Here is a 20,885-nt window from a genome sequence, read left to right as displayed (position 1 = left end):
CAGGAGTAATGTGGTCCCTTTTCCGTGCTCTGGTCAATATATTTTGAATCAGCTGAAGCAAGTTAACTGAGTTTTTGGTACACCCTGATAATAAAGAGTTACAATAAGCTATCCTTGAAGTAACAAATGCATGGACTAGTTTCTCTGCATCGTTTTGAGGCAAACACACAACTACAATCATAACATCATTAGAAAATGAAATTATTTCATGATTTTTATGACTGTGATATTTTGTTTTCTTTGATAAATGCGGAGTTTAAGCGTATAACAACCCTGCCCCTCCAATCAAGATTTCTCTCTCAGCTGGATGTGCTATCTGACAAACTTCTGAAGGTTTTTGAGAAGAGAGGAGGACAGATAGGCCAGCATCTGAACTGTATTATGTCAAACATGACTCAAGTAAGAATTCATTTTAAGGAAATTATACATCGAGTCTATAGTGTACACATTTCATTGAGCAAAATAGATTCTTTCTTTTCTTATTCCCCTTCACTTAGGTTGATGATGTCGATTTAGGCCGGGATTGTCTTCTCAAGGGGCTGTGTGTGTATCTCAATGAGAGAGTTTGTGGTCAGTAGAAGTAACATTTGACTTTTTGATTTTATTTGTTGGGCTTTAAAATATGTATTTATTGAAACACCACATAGTATAGCCTAAACCCTAAAGTATAAAAGATGATTTGTTAAACCAACATGATTTAATTACGTGACAAAATTCCACGCAATTACATTATGTTACTCTAATTTAAATGAAATATGTAAATAATACATGATTCACTGTTGTTAACCCAACACATGTTTATCTCATTCATCCAATGTAAAATTAATGCTTCAGGTTCACATAATTTACTTTAGTTAACCCAACACATGTTTATCTCATTCATCCAATGTCAAATTAATACTTCAGGTTGACATATTTTACCTTAGTTAACCCAACACATGTTTATCTCATTGATCCAATGTAAAATTAATACTTCAGGTTGATATATTTTACTTTAGCTTAACTAACATATGTTTAGCATGTTGGTTCTATTTAATCCAATAGCATGGAATTTTGTCACATAATTATAATATGCTGATAACACTAAATTTAGTCTAACAGAACCATTAAGTCACAGAAACACAATTGTGCTAATAAAAACCTTTATTAGAACAAAGTGAGAAGTTAACATTTTCTTTCTAACATTGACTGATTAAAACACATTATACACGTTATAAAAAAGAACCTCACAAATGGTATCAAAAATGTACTTCAAATGGTATCAAAAAAGTACTTCAATGTACTTCAAATGGTATCAAAAACGTACTTCGATGTACTTCAAATGGTATCAAAAATGTACTTCAATGTACTTCAAATGGTATCAAAAATGTACTTCAAATGTTATCAAAAATGTCATTCAAAGGGTATCAGACATTTTCCTTAAAATAGCAAATGTCTGAAATCATTAGACATAACTCAAAACTCAAAAACATTCCTAACAGAGAGCAAATTACCCTACAAGCCAATTGTCAGGCTCATCACAGTAATACTAAAATAAAAAAATACATCCTTAGACTGTATGAGCTCTTTCTTACTAACCCTGACCTAGAAACATACATGTCACTGTTTCATTCCTCCTCAAATGTGTATTTATATGAATGAAATAGACTTTCTCTGTTGCAATTGAATTACATGCACACAACTGACAGTGAAATGTGGATAATTCTATACGCTGCTGTGATGTTTGTTTGGTATGGACTCTGTAAATGTGACTTAAAAGATTGTTCCACGTCTTAAATGTGTATGGATAGGTGGCATAGGCGCATGGATATCGAAAATTAACACCATAATGGCCATGTCTTAGTTTGACATGCTTCAACAACAGGCGCCTAGAAGACACTGACGTACCACAATCTTTGCAGTTCCACATGTACTGTTGTAATCTGAAAATCAAAGAAAATATTTGTATTATTATATGTTATGGCAACCACCATAACATAGCCTATATGCGCCTATGGGCAGGAATTTCACGAGGGCCACGAGGGCCATGGCCCTCGTGGCCCTCCCACTTTGGCCTTGTGCCCTTAAAAATGATATCTGCCATAAGGCCACAGTGGCCTTGATGCCCTCTCTGACTAAGTTTTGTGGTTTAGCAGTCTGCCTCTTTTCTGACACGGCTTCAACACCAGCATTTTGAAGGAGGAAAAAAAAATCAGCGGTGCGCTTGATTTGAGCCTGGAATGCACCGCTCGAACGGTCTATGATGACAGTTGACATCAGTCTAGGACCTATCTCCGCCCACCCCCTCACGCGTCCGTGTGCATAGGACGGTCTAGGACCAAGCTAGCTGATTCTCCGCTCAAGAAAAGGCTGAGGTGAGGTAAGGTTTTGTGATGATCCCGTTTGCCGTTAAGTTTTTCATTTGTCCAGCTTTAAGTGTAATTTTATGGATAACATTACTATTTCTAGCTCGTATGGTAATGCATAATTATAATATTTTGAAGTGTTTTTGTTACTACTTGGATAAGTTATCAGGGCTCGTACGGGTGCTTGAAATCCTTGAAAATGCTTGAATTTTTACGAGGTGTTTTCATGACTTGAAAAGTGCTTGAATTTTGGGAATGGTGCTTGGATTTGAGATAAAGTGCTTGAAATTGTAAATGCTTTACTTTTACAATAAATTGCTGTCTGACTGAATAGTTCGCTTTTTAGATTAAAAGAAAATAAAGAAGTCGGAGCGCGCTTAGTTGTTTCGCTTCTACATAAAACAGCTCCGCTCCGGCCTTCCCGCGCTATGTGCGCGACCTGCAAGTGTTTTATTTGTGTGACCTGGGCATTCTAATGAGAGAATGACAGTATGCCAGGAGGTTGCTGTTTTAACGAGCGTTGGCTATCCGAAAAGAAATACAAGCTGTGGCTAAAACGAGGATCAACCCAACGATTCGCCTTCTGCACAGTTTGCCACAAAGAATTTCAATTATTCGCGATGGGAGAGTCTGCGCTGACGAGCAATATGAAAGGTAAGCCGTAGTAGAGCATTTTGGATTAGGCTAACGTTGCATGTTACGTTTGTTTAAGCTAGTAACGTTAGCGAACTCGATGTGGATTATTGCTTATGCAGGTGACAATAATAAAAAGGAGCGTACCTATGTCAGTATGTGCGACAGTCGCCATCCTGTGGTTTTCAGAGGATGAAGCACATAAAAGCAATGTATTTCTACTGGTAGTATTTTTCGTGCCTAAACTTGCTCCATCGAAATCAGTCACATTGACCCGAAGACACATTTTGAGTTATACACTGTTGGAAAGAGGATATTCCTAGCTTTCTAACGGAGGAAACATATTTTAGTTTGTATTAATGGTCTGGGGGAAGCTCGCGAGTGTGTGTTTGTGTATTTTTGCGTTTGTGTGTATTGTGTTAGTTTCCCGGGGAAAACACTCACGAGAAACACCGGCTGTTGTTATGCCTGCTTTGACGTAAAGTTACTCCGTTCTCCGCTTGTAATTATGCCGTTACAAGCTTCAAAGTTGTATTTATCATCTGAATTTGCCGAAACAAGTTTAATATTCTGAAAGCCAAGACTTTGTTTATTTGAAATCAGATGAAAACAAACTGTAACGGACCCTGCCGTGTTATCTATGATTACTATACGCCAGGGGTCGGCAACCCCTGGCACGCGTGCCAGCATTGGCATAACCAGTGGCACACTAGGAATAAGTGGAATAAGTGTGCAAAATATTTAAATTAATTTTCGGATCCTGAACGCGAGACCGCCGCCAGAGCTCGTCTCCCCGTTACCTGCAGAAGGAAGCCATGCACGCAACGCAGCCCCGCTCTCTTTATCTCCAGTTGACTTTCTGCTGCTTTCCTCTGTGGTGCAGTGCTGATCGTTTTACCACGGAGGAAAGCACTTCACTAATTGAAGTAACCATAAGGAGCTGTACAAATGCCGCAGTTTTTGTGTGGCTGTGTATTTAGTTGAAAGCCCAGTGGCGATCTGCTCATCTCTCATCGAAATAATATGCTACAAAGGGGCGGACTGGCCATCTGTGTGTTGAACTTTCCTGTCGGCTCCCAGACCGTAGTCGAGGAGGGCAGAAGCAACAAGCTTCAGGTTCAATAACCCACTTTAGCTTAAATGACTGGAGAGAGGCGAGCTCTTCTTGGGAGGACGTTGCATTTATTTAGCTGTTCTTCTGTTTCACAAAATACATCACAGACCTCTGTTTTTCTGCTTTCGCGTTTCACTTCCAGAAACATATACACGTTCCCTCACTGTCGCTCTACCATTCACAAACACACATGCACAAGCCGCACCCCCTCTCTCTCTCTCTCTCTTAAAGGGACAGCGATCTCATCTCACTCTGCATGACCCTAATATCATAACATTTGTGCTCTGGAGAATCACAGAACGGACGATCGTCCTTATTATTATGCCGTTTAAACCAACTATTTAAATGCGTTTGTTAAATTCGGCATCATGTAAGTTGCGCTGACAGATCCACACACTGCTTCCCCGCAGCGAGGCTCCCCCGCCCTCCAGCTGATAGTTGACGAGCGTCAAGCTCCTCAACCCCCCCCCCCCCCCGTTGATAATTATCGATCGTTGGCACGCTGATAACATTTTTAAAATGGCACTTCATATCAAAAAGGTTGCCGACCCCTGCTATACGCCATACATTCATAATGTCAGCGGGAGGGAGGGGGGAGCATCGCTACGTAAAAGCATTAGTGCGAGGGAGAGCTGTCATCTTCCCTTTACAAGCTTCAAACATGTATTTATCGGGAGATTTTGGCAATAAAAGTTTCATATTCTGAAAAAGATTCCTGGAAACCTCCAAAACTCTTACACAGAAAGAGGATCTCTGCACACGCTTTTTTTTATATCAGCTTTGTGTTTCAATGGTTTTGTCCTAACCTTGGAGAGCCGTATGTTTACTGCCACCCTAAAAGGACCTCAAAAATGTTAAAAATGTTAATGAAGAATTTATTGAAAAGTTAGTTGGCTGATTGTTTTATATTGGCTCAGCCAGGTTATATGGGATGCCCAGTCTACTATATATGATATGGGTCACTCATTTTACAATATTAAACTTTGTTTTCTTATCTTTAATTTGTCATCCTTATGTAGAATGCTATTACGAAACACACATTTGGTTGTTTATAGCATAAAGAACATCGGATTTAATGTGAGGTAGGGAAATAATCATTTGAGTATAAATATGTGCATATAAATATGTAATTTACAACAGCTGTACGCTGCTTGAAAAGCTTGAAAATGCACCTTGAAAATGCTTGAAAAGTGCTTGAATTTGACTTTGGAAAAGGTGTAAGAACCCTGAGTTATGTTGCAGTTGTGTTCTTTTTTTATTATTATCTAGTGCTAGGCAGTTAGCGCTGTGTTGTTAGCTGTCAAAGACCTCTGTACAGACTTATTTGACTACCGGCGATCGCAGACGGAAGTTCAAAGTTTGCTGCTCGTTTATATCGCCCAATTTTCAAAACGCGATCAAAATACCCATTCACATGTCTTGTGGCATGCCTGAACTGTCTACATACGACATTGTGCGTCACCATAGTAGGGAAGCTTTCCTCCCATTATGGTCCAGATTCTTGTTGGAGAAGGGAAGAATGTACCCCAATCTGCTGCACCTAATACAAATAGTCCTAGTTTTTCCTGTCTCTACCTCTCAAGTTGAACGGCAGTTCTCAGTAATGAAGAGAATGCAGGGCGATTGGCGTTTAAGCCTGCACACTTCAACAATTGAAGATCTACTCCTCATCAAATCCCAGGGTTGTGCTCCTGCTGAATATCAAAGTGATGAAGCTGTGGCAAGATGGTGGGCAGCTGGCATCAACAAAAGGAGTCCCAATATTCATCCCTATGGTCAAAGGAACCCCAAAAGTCCAAATCTCCCTGACTCGTCATCATCTCCATCTTCAAGTGACTCAGAATAAGGACGCACCTTGACGTAGGCCCACTACCACAGTCTCACAGTGAGCCAAACATGTCTGTGCTATAAGAATCCTTGGTAGTTTTAATAAAGAATTTGTTTAATTGCAATTTGGTGTCCATTGAATGCTTAATAAATATATATAAAAGTATTGTAAATGCATATACAATCGTAGTCACTTCATATCGTATGTTATAAATCATTGTTTTAATGTATGGCCTTGGTGCCCTGGCTTTTGGCCTTTGTGCCCTTAAAAAAATTGACAACTCAAAAGGCCAAGTGGCCTTGCCCCTAAAATGACGAAATTCCAGGCCTGGCCTATACTGTATGTTTTAGTAATTTACTGATGTAAATCAAGCAAGGTCAAGCAGTTCTTAAGATTACAATGTGCTAAAACTTCAAACTTGATAAAAAAAAAGATGCTGATTACTTACCACCAGAAAGAAGAGGTTGCCCTGCTGCCAGCAATGTCAATGTGTTTGTTCCCAGGACACCTGTGAATAACAGACATGGTTAGGTTAATCTGCAGTAGCATGCCAACTCCAAGTGCAATATAATTTGGGCTAGAAACTATTATTTGAATTGCTAGACTAAATTAGTATATAAATGCCGAATGTGAATTATGTTTAAATGTTGAAGTGAAATGCATCAATCTGGTGCACTTTGAGAGCAAAATCAAAACCCATGTGAAACAGTACTATAAACCAGTGGCCGCGTTAACCGAATATCCCCCCCCCCCCCCCCCCCCCCCCCCGTTTTACAGACCGACGGGTAATAATGGATTTTGACGGAAATGTTAAGATCCAGCGAAAAAGTCTAACGCCACCTGTAAACAGATGTACTTTTTCTTTATGTATCTTACTAAGTTGTTTGTTGCTCTTTCCTGGCTGCTAGTTCAGTGAGTTTTGGTCGCACAGTGTCGCTTCTGAAGTGCCACTCCGGCAGCACTACACTCATGCATTCCAGTAGTTATTGCTCCACTAGCCCTTACATAAATCTAGTGTTGTATTATTATTTCTAATTGATATAACGTGCAGGCACTATGACTTCTTTTGATTTGGATCAAAAATGGAAATATGGCATTTTAGAGTGCATGGCAGCAAGGCACCGTGCACGATATGCCAAGAAGCTAGCTAGCTAGCCGCTAGTTGTGAAACACTTTAACATCAATTTAGCTGACTTCACGGGTCAATATTCACGGTAGATGTATGATATTACCTCATACCAACGATGTTTCATAGACCTTGTCAATACATTAATTAATCTAGATAGGACTACTTACCACATGCATGGGGGTCGTCTCCCTCGTGTGTGCTGCGGTCTTCCTCCGTGATGTGCCTTGCGATAGATTACGACGTCATGCGTCTCAAACTAGCAGGTGTCATTAAACCAATGCATTCCAGTCACGTCAGGTCAAACTAAGTGAATCTTGCTCATTTAAAAGCCATGCTTTTTAGCTGGTATAATTAAATCGAATTATGTTTCACCCCTTGCATCAACGTAAACAAATCATGTTAATTTAAAATCACATAGTTATATGTTGGTTCTATTAGATATAAATATGTTCAGTTCAAAACTGAACAAAAACTTTTTTTCATTAAACAATCTCAAAATAGATAGACTGGAGTAACTCAGACCTATAATCGTTTTTTTGAGTATGTGAACATCCCTGTTTTTTGTTTAATAGCCAGACTACACTGAAAAGCTAGAGGGCTTATAATTTAAAACAGATACAGGAAATGAAACATTTTTTATCATGTTAGACAGGAGTATATTAGATAACAAGGAGGCTTAAAAGTACGGAAATCTGACCAAATGTACTTGTTAAACAAAGGGATTTAGTAATGGGTATATATATGTATTGTTTTGTTAGATCTCACTCTGTTCCTTTTGTGACTGTGCACTCTGCAGGCAGAAGATGAAGACGTCATTCTGCGGTCCATTCAGGGGATTACAGTGGGACTTTATGTTGTCAAACACAATTCCACCATGAGACCAGAGGACAGATGAGACCAGAGGACACATAAGACCAGAGGACAGATTGTCCTGGAAGGCCAACAGGTACTAACTGATGTGGACAACATCGCATTAGCTGCTACCATGCTCTTTGGACTAATGTATGCAATGAACCTGAACTACCCCCCTAAACTGAAGTTTACGTTCGAAGTGCTCCAGCAAATGTTAATGGGCTAGACGGCAACATGCTCTCCAAGAAAGCCCAAGCGTTTAAAAACAAACTGTTTGAGTGAGCTGTTGCCATGGACCATTGTGCACTTTTACAGCATTCATACTGGACTTTCATCGATACTGTCTTGCACTTCCTTTGATCATGCTTTTTGCTTGATTTGCATGTTTCAGAAATGTGTGTTTTTCCTGGGGTCATGTGTTTTCCGAATGTACCACTTGTCATGTGTTTCAGAATGTACTAATTGCGCTGCTTCAAAATGTCAGTTCTTGTTTTTATTTGTAATACTTTCTTTAGTGCATATGTGGTGAGAAACCAGGCCATTATTATACTTTCATGTATTTTTCCATAGCAATGCCATTGCTTTTTTGCATTAAAGTGCCCTTTCATATTAGCAGGTTACTATTTAAATAATGGATTTGCAAGAACATTTCCTTTTTTCGGCTAGGCGTTGACATTTTCTGTTAATTGTTTACTATGAATGAGTTACAAAAATAAGCCTTTCTTTGCCATTTGGCACAATAAACCTTTATTTTGGTCGGGAGAATAGTTTCCTTTCAGCTTCCTTGCTGTGTTCTAACACAGGGGTTCCCAAACTTTTCAGCCCGCGACCCCCAAAATAACAGTGCCAGAGACTGGCGACCAGTTTTCCGCACTCTCGCGGGAATATCTCCGCAATGGAGCGAGCTTAAGTTTCACTTTCGATTGCATGATATAGCCCAGCGCAACAGCTCCGTCAAGCATGTTGCCACTTGTTTGTACCATTTTGAGGCGATTTGTAATCTGTTCTGGAAAAACTGTGTTTTTTAGGATTTCAAGAAGCATATAGAACAAACAATGGATGTATTTTATGAACATTTATCCATGCTGAAAGTAGATTTAGATGTGTTAGGAGCAGTGGCGGCCGGCCCATAGGGGCGCTAGGGGCGCCGCCCCACCTCTTCCCACATACAAAAAAAAATATTAAAAAAAATATTAAATTGAAAAAAAAATATTTCAAAAAAATATGTATTTCAAAAATATATATATTTTATATTTTTTATTTTTAATGAACAAGGTAAATATCATACAATTGGTATCAGTAAAATGTATAATCTACAATAAAATCTTGTTTAAAATTGTGTTACGATGTCTAAAGTTACTGATAAGTCACATGTTTCCTGCCTGGCCTTGCCCTTGGCATTAGTTTATCATTACGGGGCGCTGCCCCCGAGCCAAACAGCAGCAACCAGCACGTTGCAAAAGTCTCAATAGTAAACTGTGCTGCCGAAACATAATTTCAGCCAATCAGCGCCGTCAAATATTTTGGTCACGAGGGCGCTCACTTTGGCGTCCACGTTGCTTACGTGCGTTGACGTGAGTTGTTTTTTAGACTTGTGAGGAACTGGGGTAGCCTAGTATCTATAGTAACGCAGTGTAGGCGGAGCCGTGACGTCATCTTCAATGAGCTCCCCAGAAAAACCACACAGCTGTTAGCTCTTAGCACTCAGAGCTCACAGCTCTTCATATCTGTTCAGAAACTAGACAAAAGTTAAACAAGTACAAACCACATACTGTCTGTGTCATGGCGAATACAGTCGCTGGTTTATTTATGTCTGTATAGGCCGTTGTTGTGAGTGTGGACGGTCGGAGCATTTACAACGTTAGCTTAGCCAAATCTCCATTAGAAAACACGCATTTTAAAAGGTTTTTCGCCTGCCGTCTGTCTGCAGACATGTCAAAGCCTTAATTCATGGTTTTTACTATCCGGTATCAGTATGTTGTTTCTTCGGCATCATTTTGAAACGTGTATTACAATTAAATCACGGTCAAATATGTTCATCTTGTTGTTGTTGTAGCCCCCTTGACAGCGATTCTCTCTCTAGTTTAGCATACTCAGCCCGACTCAGCCTGGTTGTTCCTGGCCCTAGAACCACGATTTTATGGGGCCATTACATCACCAGAAGTCCCAATTTAAGGGGTCATTTCTCCCAAAAAAAAATGTTTTACTCACTATATCAACAGCCCCACCAAAAATATTTTCCACCAGCCGCAACTGGTTAGGAGAGAGATAGAGATTATTATCTAATATATGCATCTGATGAAGCATTGCATGAAGTCTGTTGATGATCAGAGGCTGTTGTTGGGGCTGCATAAACGTTTTTTTATTTTTGTTTTGTAGACAGACCATGCAGGCCTCAGAGAGTTAAACTTGGCCCTGCGACCATAGTTTTATTGTATTTTGTTTTGAAAATCCACAGCGGAGGTTTGTGTCGTACTAAATGCGGTGTATTTTGCATATCTCTCAGTAGCCAACAATCTGTGTGTCTGTTGGCTCTGACATAAACTTGTGTTTAAAATAGTACTACATAATAAATGTAGTATACATTTCATAATAAGAGGTGTAAAACCTGAGAGGATTTTAAATCGCATTGGAACTAAATGGATATACAATCTGTAGTTGTATTTGTATTGTTGATTTAATGTGTGAACGAGGCAATATAGAGAAGGTTAAGCTGTCATTATTAGGCAGTAATTTGTTATACTGTTGAAATGGGTAAGCAGGCCTATTGTTTTTGGATATTTGTGGAGTTAGGTGGTCCATGAGTGTTTTTTATTGGTTAAGTGGTCCTTGGTATGAAAAAGTTCGAGAAACACTGCGCTAGTGGATTGTCAAAGGGGGAGCCTCGTTGCGGGGAAATTATACAGATGACTAGTCCGCCCCTGAACATGTCTATGGTGCAAACGTTATTATTAATAATAATTCAAATTATTTAAAAAATGAATCAATTTTTTTTTATACATTTTAATTTAGTTTATTTTCCATTTTAATTTTGTAATCATCTCGCGACCCCCACTTCGGGAACCCCTGTTCTAACACAATAATGTATATGTACATGCATCACAAACATTTTCTATTTCTTATATTTCTTTATTTTCAATGTATTTGTTAATTATCCTTGGGCTGCATGATGGAAAAACCAAAAGCTCATCTGGATGCGTGGTGGTTGTTAATATTGTTTTATTTTTTGAGAAAAATACATGAATGTTGTTCAAAGAAATGTGTTTGTCTTTATTGACTATTTGCTTTAAAATGTTATGATAAATGCTGTAGATATAAGAGATTAGGATGGATCCTTTAGAAGAATGTACGACATGCCTCAATTCACAAGAAATACATAATATTATGTACCCCTTGAGCACTAGGTAGGTTAAACAGAAAACTATAGCATGTAGTTTAAACAAAACATTAATGTGGCTTTAACAGGTACAAATGAAATATGCTGAGTATATTAAAAGCCTAAAATGAACATAGGAAGTCATGTTGGTTAAACAAAGGGTAAATGAATATACCTAATATTAAAGGAAATATTTACATTAACATAACCATTTCATGTGAATCCAACAGCCTTTTGAAAAAAATATGGAAATCGGTTGCACATATTAAAAACATGTGTACTCAAAACTATTCCATTATGTTAAAGACACACAACTATGTTATGTCAAAAAAACATGAAATTGTTATGTTCATTTGAATATTTCCTTTAATATTAAGTATATTCATTTACGCTATGTTTAACCAACATGACTTTTTTATGTTCATTTTAGGCTTTTAATAGGCTCAGTATATTTAACTTGTACCTGTTAAAGCAACATGATTTCTTTATTTAAGCTTCACTGTAAAGAGTCTGTTGGACTTAAGTAATAAAAAACATGGACATCGGTTGCACATATTAAAATCATGTGTACTCAAAACTATTCCATTATGTTAAAGACACACAACTATGTTATGTCAAAGAAACTTGTTATGTTAATGTTAATATTTCCTTTAATATTAGTTTATATTAATTTACCCTATGTTTAACCAACATGACTTTTTATGTTCATTTTAGGCTTTTAATATACTCAGTATATTTCTGTACACACTAAAAAAAATAACTCATTGGATGAACTCAATTCAATTGTGGGCAGGATTTCCATCCAATAAATATTCGTAGCCCCAACTGAAACTAAAAACATCCATTTAATAAAATTGAATTGAGTTAGTCCAACTCATTTTTATCAAATAAAGCTGAAATAAAATTATTACGTAAAGTAAATTAAATGAATTTACATTTGTCCAACTCAAACTAATATAATTAATTGGTAAATAAATAATGTAAAAATATAATTATTTTTCACTTTCTCCCCCATTAAGACACTCATGAGACAAAACCTAGTTGAGATATTTTTATTGAAAATTCTCAGATAACAATTACACCTTGAGGTGGATAGCCAATCCTCACTTTACTTGTGTAAACAGTATCAAAGTTCTCTGTCAGAGTTATTTGTCTGTCTGCATTTCTTTTTTTATAAAACACATCAATAAACAGACTGAGCAGGAGATAAAAGCAACTCAGAAAAATAATAATAATGCCATTCATGGATGAGGAAGGTGACAGTAATCCTCAATTCAACATCAATATTTATATACACATCTCAATATTAGCTCTACTTGAAAACACAGAGCAAGATGTAAAAATATTTTTTTTAAAGAACATTTTTAAAGTGGTGCAAATAGCACTCCCGTAACAGTGCCAAAACTAGTGAAAAATGAACACCCAGCTATTCTAGATCTCCCAGTGCCACAAACAACAAAGACACTATAAAAAAGTGGATGCTTTGCATTGCTCTCTAAACAGGGAATATCATTGGGTGGTTTTGATATATAAGAGCGCACTGCACAAACCCTACAGTATATTTGGTAATTGAATAAGTGTAGTGTAGCCATTTGCTTTGAACCTACAATTACAAAAAAGCTAAATATTTGTGAAGGAAACTTGACAATACACTTGTTCACCTCTTATGCAAACAGCTTGATTTTCAGCTGCTGTATTTTTGCATTCAGCTTGTGCCCATCCAAGTTCATTACGATCTTCTGTAGAAACTCAAAGGTGTACTTCAGGTTGTCCGGGTAGCTGAGGTCAAGGGCATAAATGAGCCCCAAGAGCATGATGAGTCCCACAATGACGCTGCCTACGTTTTCCATGACTTTAATGCCTTCGATAACAATTCCCACGTCCTCTGGCCCCCAATCCCCGTTTCTTCGGATCGTGTAAATCCCCATGACTGTGTTGGAAATGTCCCTCTCTGCATCGTCAGCGGCGGAGGCCTGAAAACAACACAAACACGTATGTTAAGTAAAAAGCTGAACCCCACAAACAGAATACTGTGTATGAAATATAAATAAGCATTCATAAACCATCAACTGCAGTTTAGAGAAGCAGATTTGCTTCTGTTTGGCTCGCCTAATTGACCAATACTGCTTTAAACTGAGATAAGGACCTCCAACCTTATCAACATACAGAGCCTGAAATACAGAAATAAATAGTTGTACAAAAATGTAGAAATAAATTAAATCTAATAAAGATAGTTATCCATGTATGTCCTGTTTGCTTATCAACTTTTACTTATTTATTCATACATTTACCTATTTATTTCTATATTTATTATTTTATTCATGTATTTATTTCAGGATCTATTTATTATTTTATTTATTTACTCCTGTAATAATTTAAACATGTATTTATGTATTTATTAATCCATTCACCTACTTATTTCTATATGTATTTCAATATTTATTTATTCAAGAATTTATTTATTTCAGCATGTATTTATTCATTTCTGTATTAATTGATACGTTTATTTATTGCCATATTTATTTATTTATGCATTTACCTACTTATTTCTACATTTATTTATTCTTAAATGTATTTATTTCAGCATTTATTTATTATTTATCCCTGAATTAATGTATACATTTATTTATTCATTAATATCCATATTTATTTATTTATTTCCTTATTTATTCCTGTATTTATTTTTTCATTTATTTATTGATAATAATAATAATAATTTTAATTTTTATAGCGCCTTTCAAGAGACCCAAGGACCTTTACAATGGGAAACAAAACAACAAAATAATAATAGTCACAAGGATACACAGGTTAGATACCTAAGTAATACACACAAGCGAGAAGTTGACATTATAGACATCTAGCCTTGGGTATGAATGGTGGTGTGCCATAGGATGTTCTCATTATAAATACATGCCATGGTATTAATAAATTAGGGTAACAATGTTCAACGCTACATGGGAAAATATTGTATAAACTTACCAGATACTCCTTGAAGAACGAGTCTGGATCTTCAGTTAGGTATATTACAAGGCTTCTCAGGATGCACTCCCTCCTGGTGTTGATGTTGTCACACTAAAGCAGGGTCGACAAATCAGGACAGAATAGAAAATGGCAGCGCTTACCTCATGCACTTTAATTACTCTTTGTATTTTTTTTGTTGGATATAAACTCAATTTTGGTGTACTGTGTTCAATGAAAATAACATTAAATCTAATATAATACAATCCACTGATCTCCATTATCCAGCAGGTATTCAATGCTACCCACATGTAGCAAGCTAGCTTCTAGCTACCAGTTATCTGGCTGGCCATAGCTAGCTTGCCGTTTACAACTAAAAACGGAGCAAAATATAACACGGTGGTTTCAAATATTCTTGTCGATATTACTGTATGAAAAGGCATTACTTGGAAACAGGGTACGTTCTAAACTACTAGAGACTACTAAAAAACTACTAAAATACTTAGCAAAGAATAGACTTTCCCCAGTCAGTTTCCACAGTCAGTGTCAGAGAAAAGGAGGCAAAAGACAGAACGGATGTGCGCATGCGCAAAGGGGATGTGCAAAGGGGCGGCCCCCAGATGAAAACAATTCATTTTGAGTTGATCTGTCCTAAATACATTTAATAAGTGAATTGATTAAACTAATTTGTGTTACACTAATGAACTATACTTAGGTTTATTTCTTAATTAAAAATATTTAATAAAGCGAACATTTGTATATTCTGTCAAGTCTAAGAAGGGCTTGAATCGTTTTTATGAGTGCAGAGCCACATTAATGTTTTGTTTAAACTACATGCTAAAGTTTTCTGTTTCATCTACCTAGTGCTCAAGGGGTACATAAGATTATTTATTTCATGTGAATAGAGGCATTTCGTACATTCTTCTACAGGATCCAACCTAATCTCTTATATCTACAGCATTTATCACAACATTTTAAAACAAATACCGGTAGTCAATAAAGACAAACACATTTCTTTGAACAACATTCATGTATTTTTCTCAAAAAATAAAACAATATTAACAACCACCACACATCCAGATGAGCTTTTGTTTTTTCCATCATGCAGCCCCAGGAGAATTAACAAATAGATTGAAAATAAAGAAATAGAAGAAATAGAAAATGTTTGTGATGCATGTACACATTATTGTGTTAGAACACAGCAAGGAAGCTTAAAGGAAACTATTCTCCCGACCAAAATAAAGGTTTATTGGGCCAAATGGCAAAGAAAGGCTTATTTTTGTAACTCATTCATAGTAAACAATTAACAGAAAATGTCAACGCCTAGCCGAAAAAAGTAAATCTTCTTGCAAATCCATTATTTAAATAGTAAGCTGCTAATATGAAAGGGCACTTTAATGCAAAAAAGCAATGGCATTGCTTTGGAAAAATACATGAAAGTATAAAAATGGCCTGGTTTCTCACCACATGCACTAAAGAAAGTATTACAAATAAAAACAAGAACTGACATTTTGAAGTAGCGAAATTAGTACATTCTGAAACACATGACAAGTGGTACATTCGGAAAACACATGACCCCAGGAAAAACACACATTTCTGAAACATGCAAATCAAGCAAAAAGCATGAGCAAAGGAAGTGCAAGACAGTTGTATCGATGAAAGTCCAGTATGAATGCTGTAAAAGTGCACAATGGTCCATGGCAACAGCTCACTCAAACAGTTTGTTTTTAAACGCTTGGGCTTTCTTGGAGAGCATGTTGCCATCTAGCTCCGTTAACATTTGCTGGAGCACTTTGAACGTGCACTTCAGTTTAGAGGGGTAGTTCAGATTCATTGCATACATTAGTCCAAACAGCATGGTAGCAGCTAATGCAATGTTGTCCACATCAGTTAGTGCCTGTTGGCCTTCCAGGACAATCTGTCCTCTGGTCTCATCTGTCCTCTGGTCTCATGGTGGAATTGTGTTTGACAACATAAAGTCCCACTGTAATCCCCTGAATGGACCGCAGAATGACGTCTTCATCTTCTGTCTGCAGAGTGCACAGTCACAAAAGGAACCGAGTGAGATCTAACAAATCAATACATATTTATAAAACGGACAAGTCAAATCAAGCAATCTGATTGGTTCTTAGCCGTGATATACTGAGCGTATACCACGGGTAGAATTGTAAATTACTTTTCACAACAAGTCAGTATCCCTCCGCGTCTGAGAAAAACAGTATACCGTTGGACTGAAAAGCAAACTGCCTGCAGTTTGCTTTTCATACTGGAACAAGAAAGCAGCGGAGAAGTAATGGGGCAGAAGCCCTCCTTTTTGACGCAGCGGTCCAGACATAGACATCAAACGGCAAAACATATTCAGTGTGCAGTTCCTTTGCATTAGGGCAGGGATATCTAGATACTTTTGAAGGTTTAACATAATGAATTGTGCTACTTTTAAAGCAAGCAACGATGTTTTCAAATCTGTAATCAAAGAGGTCCACAAAAACTTTATCGACCAATCAGATTGCTTGATTTGACTTGTCAGTTTTTTAAATATATTTAAATTTCTTCCGTTACGAAAAAAACTTACAAAGCATAAAATGGAAACATTTAAGATTAACTTCGACCTCCGGGGGGGTCTTACTATAGTATGGAGGAGTGGATTGAGCAGTGCCTATCTCCAGAAAAAAAATCACCTAAACTACGAAATGCAGAGCTACGTGAAGAGCAGGTAGACCAACTGGAAAAGTACCAACATTCAAAAGCTTTCTGATGCGGGTCTTGAAACAAAGCAGAGAAATGATGACCGTTAATGGCCACAGGTGCGAAAGCTCTCTCCAGAGCTACTGGAAGCAGAGTCTCGGGGACCGGAGAAAGTGGAGCAATATTCTCGCCACGCCAAGCAACAGCCTCGAACAACCTCAACCTATACAAGTGACCACGTAAGCCATGCTACTGATGCTGGATAGTTTTTAAGTGGATGCACAATAAACAGCAACATACACATTAATGTAAATAAACAGCCAAATAATGGATCAACGCTCTCTGTCTAATATGTTCGCTTGCTGTTAGTGTTGTTGCATAGCAACACCTTGCACTATGTTTTGTGCAGAAGGCAACGGAGGGACTATTTTATTTTGAACATCATTATTTACGAATAAAAACTATTTAAATTAGAGTGTTTATTTTTCTTTCATATTGCCACACTTGGTAACCGTTTTATAAAAGCAATAACTCACTTCAGGCCGTGATATATGCTCATTATATCACAGCTAAGGGGCGTGGTTCGGCCCGACGCGAAGCGGAGGGTCGACATACCACGGCCTGTCGTGAGCTATTGCTTAAACATACCCATTACTAAATCCCTTTGTTTAACAAGTACATTTGGTCAGATTTCAGTACTTTTAAGCCTCCTTGTTATCTGATATACTCCTGTCTGACCTGATAAAAAATGTTTCATTTCCTGTATCCGTTTTAAATCAAAAGCCCTCTAGCTTTTCAGTGTAGTCCGGCTATTAAACAAAAAAACAGGGATGTTCACATACTTTAGGGTATATACTATGTGGTGTTTCAATAAATACATATTTTAACGCCCAACAAAAAAATCGAAAGGTCAAATATCTACTGACCACAAACTCTCTCATTGAGGTACACACAAAGCCCCTTGAGGAGACAATCCCGGTCTAAATCGACATCATCACCCTAAGTGAAGGGGAATAAGAAAAGAAAGAATCTATTTTGCTCAATGAAATGTGTACACTATAGACTCGATGTATAATTTCCTTAAAATGAATTCTTACTTGAGTAATGTTTGACATAATACAGTTCAGACGCTGGCCTATCTGTCCTCCTCTCTACTCAAAAACATTCAGAAGTTTGTCAGATAGCACATCCAGCTGAGAGAGAAATCTTGATTGGAGGGGCAGGGTTGTTACACGCTTAAACTCCGCATTTATCAAAGAAAACAAAATATCACAGTCATAAAAATCATGAAATAATTTCATTTTCTAATGATGTTATGATTGTAGTTGTGTGTTTGCCTCAAAACGATGCAGAGAAACTAGTCCATGCATTTGTTACTTCAAGGATAGCTTATTGTAACTCTTTATTATCAGGGTGTACCAAAAACTCAGTTAAGTTGCTTCAGCTGATTCAAAATATATTGACCAGAGCACGGAAAAGGGACCACATTACTCCTGTTTTGGCTCTATAGTGAGAATAACTTTTTATATCAAGTACGAACAACCAGGTTAGACTACATTACATTTCATTTAGTTTACGTTTTTTTCCAAAGCGACTTAAAATAAGTATTACTGTAATATAAGACGACATATAAGAAACACCCTTATAGCCATTTCAACAAACAAAACATTATCACTTTTGTGAAGGAGGCTTTATCGCAGAATGTTTGGCTTTTGCCTCTCACTTTCTGAATAACTTTTGCCAAATAAATCAGAAAATGTGTATATCCCTGCAATGTTTGCAGTATGTAAATGTTATGAATACATATTCAGAAATTGTCAGACTACATGTAATACCAGTTTTCAATTAGTTAAAGATCAAGTTTAAGTTAGTCAAGTAAATCACGCAAAACATTTGAATACTCACCATTTACTACAGAGCCTTTGGAACAATGTTCAAAGCAAGGCTGAGGTCAATCTTCTCCACAACAATTACCTTTCACAGAAAAACATATTTGAAATTATTTCATTATTCACACACAAATAAAACAAAAATGTTCTCCTCCTTAAAGGCGACATTTACCATTTAATTATGTACCTTTAGGTTAATATGAACCGACTTCGGTCAAGATGGGCACCTCCAGTGTAAAAAGCTACGGTAGCCTATACTAATGCAATGAGTACAACTTTGTACGGAGCCATACACATCAGAGTTGCAAGCTCATTTACATTGGTTTCAATGGAGAAGTGCACTGCAGCAGCGGGCACCGCTCGTCATGTCACCACCGAGAAACATCTCAACTTCCGTAAACACAAGTGTACGGCAAATATGGAAGATAAGTTAATTTCACAGCGGGTGCATCGTAACCCTTACTTGATATGTCCGGCATGTCCCCCATATTTATGGTATGTGCACCGTTGCTAAAATGTAACACAATCATTAATATCCTCCACTTTCCAGTATCAAGTGTCGCTTTCCGGTATTACAGTATAAGTTGAGTCATGACAACTGGCGACATTCTATTATTTTCGTCATAGGAATCCGGGGCGTGTACATTGAGGACCCATTGTTGACTTACCAGGAAAGAAACATCGTTTGTCGTTTACGTTCATCTTTTGCTATATCTGCCTTCCTAAGATCACTTTGCTGCACATTCAGTACTCGTATGTGAGGTTGTGGGTGAGAGTCCGATATCGTGACGCTTACAGGGAGGTATCGAACATTACAAAGTAGGTGATTGTGTGGATGCCTGTTCAAAACATTGCAAGCTTCAATAAATCATTTAAATTATATATTTGTGTCCGACTTTCATTTGTTCATCGTTCTTAATGTGATGTATAGTAGCTTTGATAGCTGTCCATACCTTCAGACAGCCTAAAAGTAAAACACAAGTTGTTTATTCACAGCCCGAACGCTCATCGAGATGACTGGATCAGTCATGACAACTTGTGATCAGCTCCGATTAAATTGTGATATCAATTCTGTAGGTAACCTCCAGGGAGCACTCTTATTTTATGAAATACCTGTATCCCTCTCATCACAACAAAACTCTACACTGTGCAGGAAAAACAATTACATACATGAAAATAACCTTGATGTATGCACAAACTAACAGATAAATCATCAGAAGAAGGCAGAGAGGAAGTAAATAACAACAGGAACACGGAAGGCAGACAGAATTGCTTAGACACGGGTGTCACATGAAATTTAAATGTTCTGGAAAGTTCCTTATACAGCTTTCGCCTTTGTTATCTCATGAAGTCCCAAAGTGACACACACTGAACAGTCTGGGATCATGGTCCTTGTCATTTGCTTTTGTCTTCCCATAACAACATGTCCAAGATGTCCATGTGTCAGGTTAAAACATGTGACAGAACTAGCTAGATTTGGAAAGGTTTTTTGTTGCTAAAGTTAATATTCAAGCCATTTAAGAATAAAAATGCTTACATGACATGTCATTTGTTAAACATTAAGCTGTCTTCGGCTCTTTTCTGCTGTAACAAATGTAAATGTGCCCTCTGTGGGACGAATAAAGGTATTCTGATTCTGATTACATTTAACCTGTTGTGGAAACATTTCTTGATGAAATTGATATGAAACAAATGCCATAAATATTGCTGTGACACATGGTGTCACATCGGGACTTTAACCCTAAACATTCACAGTAAACCCGGAGTGACATATATGCACAATTAGAAATATGATTATGGTCTGGTCAGTTAATTTAGCTGATTCAATTATATTTAGTTAACATATGCTTTATTCTTCAATTCATAGTATGTTCAAACAAATGCAAACGAAAACATCATCCTTGTTAATTAAGTTATAAATAAGAGTTACTTTACCATTAAAGCCCAGATATTTGACACTAGGGAGGTTACTTGTCAGAAATGTGTCTATTTAGTCTAAATGACGTTCCCCTTAATTTCCCCAAAAGTAGAAATGGTTCGGTGTTCTTATGGGTTAAACGTATAGGCTTAAAGGCA

At 37.3% G+C, this 20,885-nt stretch overlaps 1 protein-coding gene and 2 long non-coding RNA genes across 3 annotated transcripts in view; 1 reads left to right on the top strand and 2 right to left on the bottom strand.

Annotated features, from left to right (window-relative positions):
- Window positions 1–20,885, top strand: part of LOC307033384 (uncharacterized protein) — a 226,357-nt gene that overhangs the window by 102,066 nt on the left and 103,406 nt on the right. The window lies entirely within an intron of this gene.
- LOC307033430 lies at window positions 1,126–7,339 on the bottom strand. The gene is made up of 3 exons (XR_013806504.1): window positions 7,217–7,339; window positions 6,369–6,428; window positions 1,126–1,922 (listed from the first exon to the last, which is right to left on the bottom strand). It is a non-coding gene; the product is annotated as an uncharacterized lncRNA (long non-coding RNA).
- LOC307033453 lies at window positions 15,247–18,893 on the bottom strand. Its single transcript, XR_013806512.1, has 2 exons — window positions 18,826–18,893; window positions 15,247–16,265 (listed from the first exon to the last, which is right to left on the bottom strand). It is a non-coding gene; the product is annotated as an uncharacterized lncRNA (long non-coding RNA).

Source organism: Notothenia rossii (assembly GCF_949606895.1).
Source record: "Notothenia rossii genome assembly, chromosome: 1".
Taxonomy (NCBI): domain Eukaryota; kingdom Metazoa; phylum Chordata; class Actinopteri; order Perciformes; family Nototheniidae; genus Notothenia; species Notothenia rossii.
This window is presented reverse-complemented; position numbering and strand designations above follow the sequence as displayed.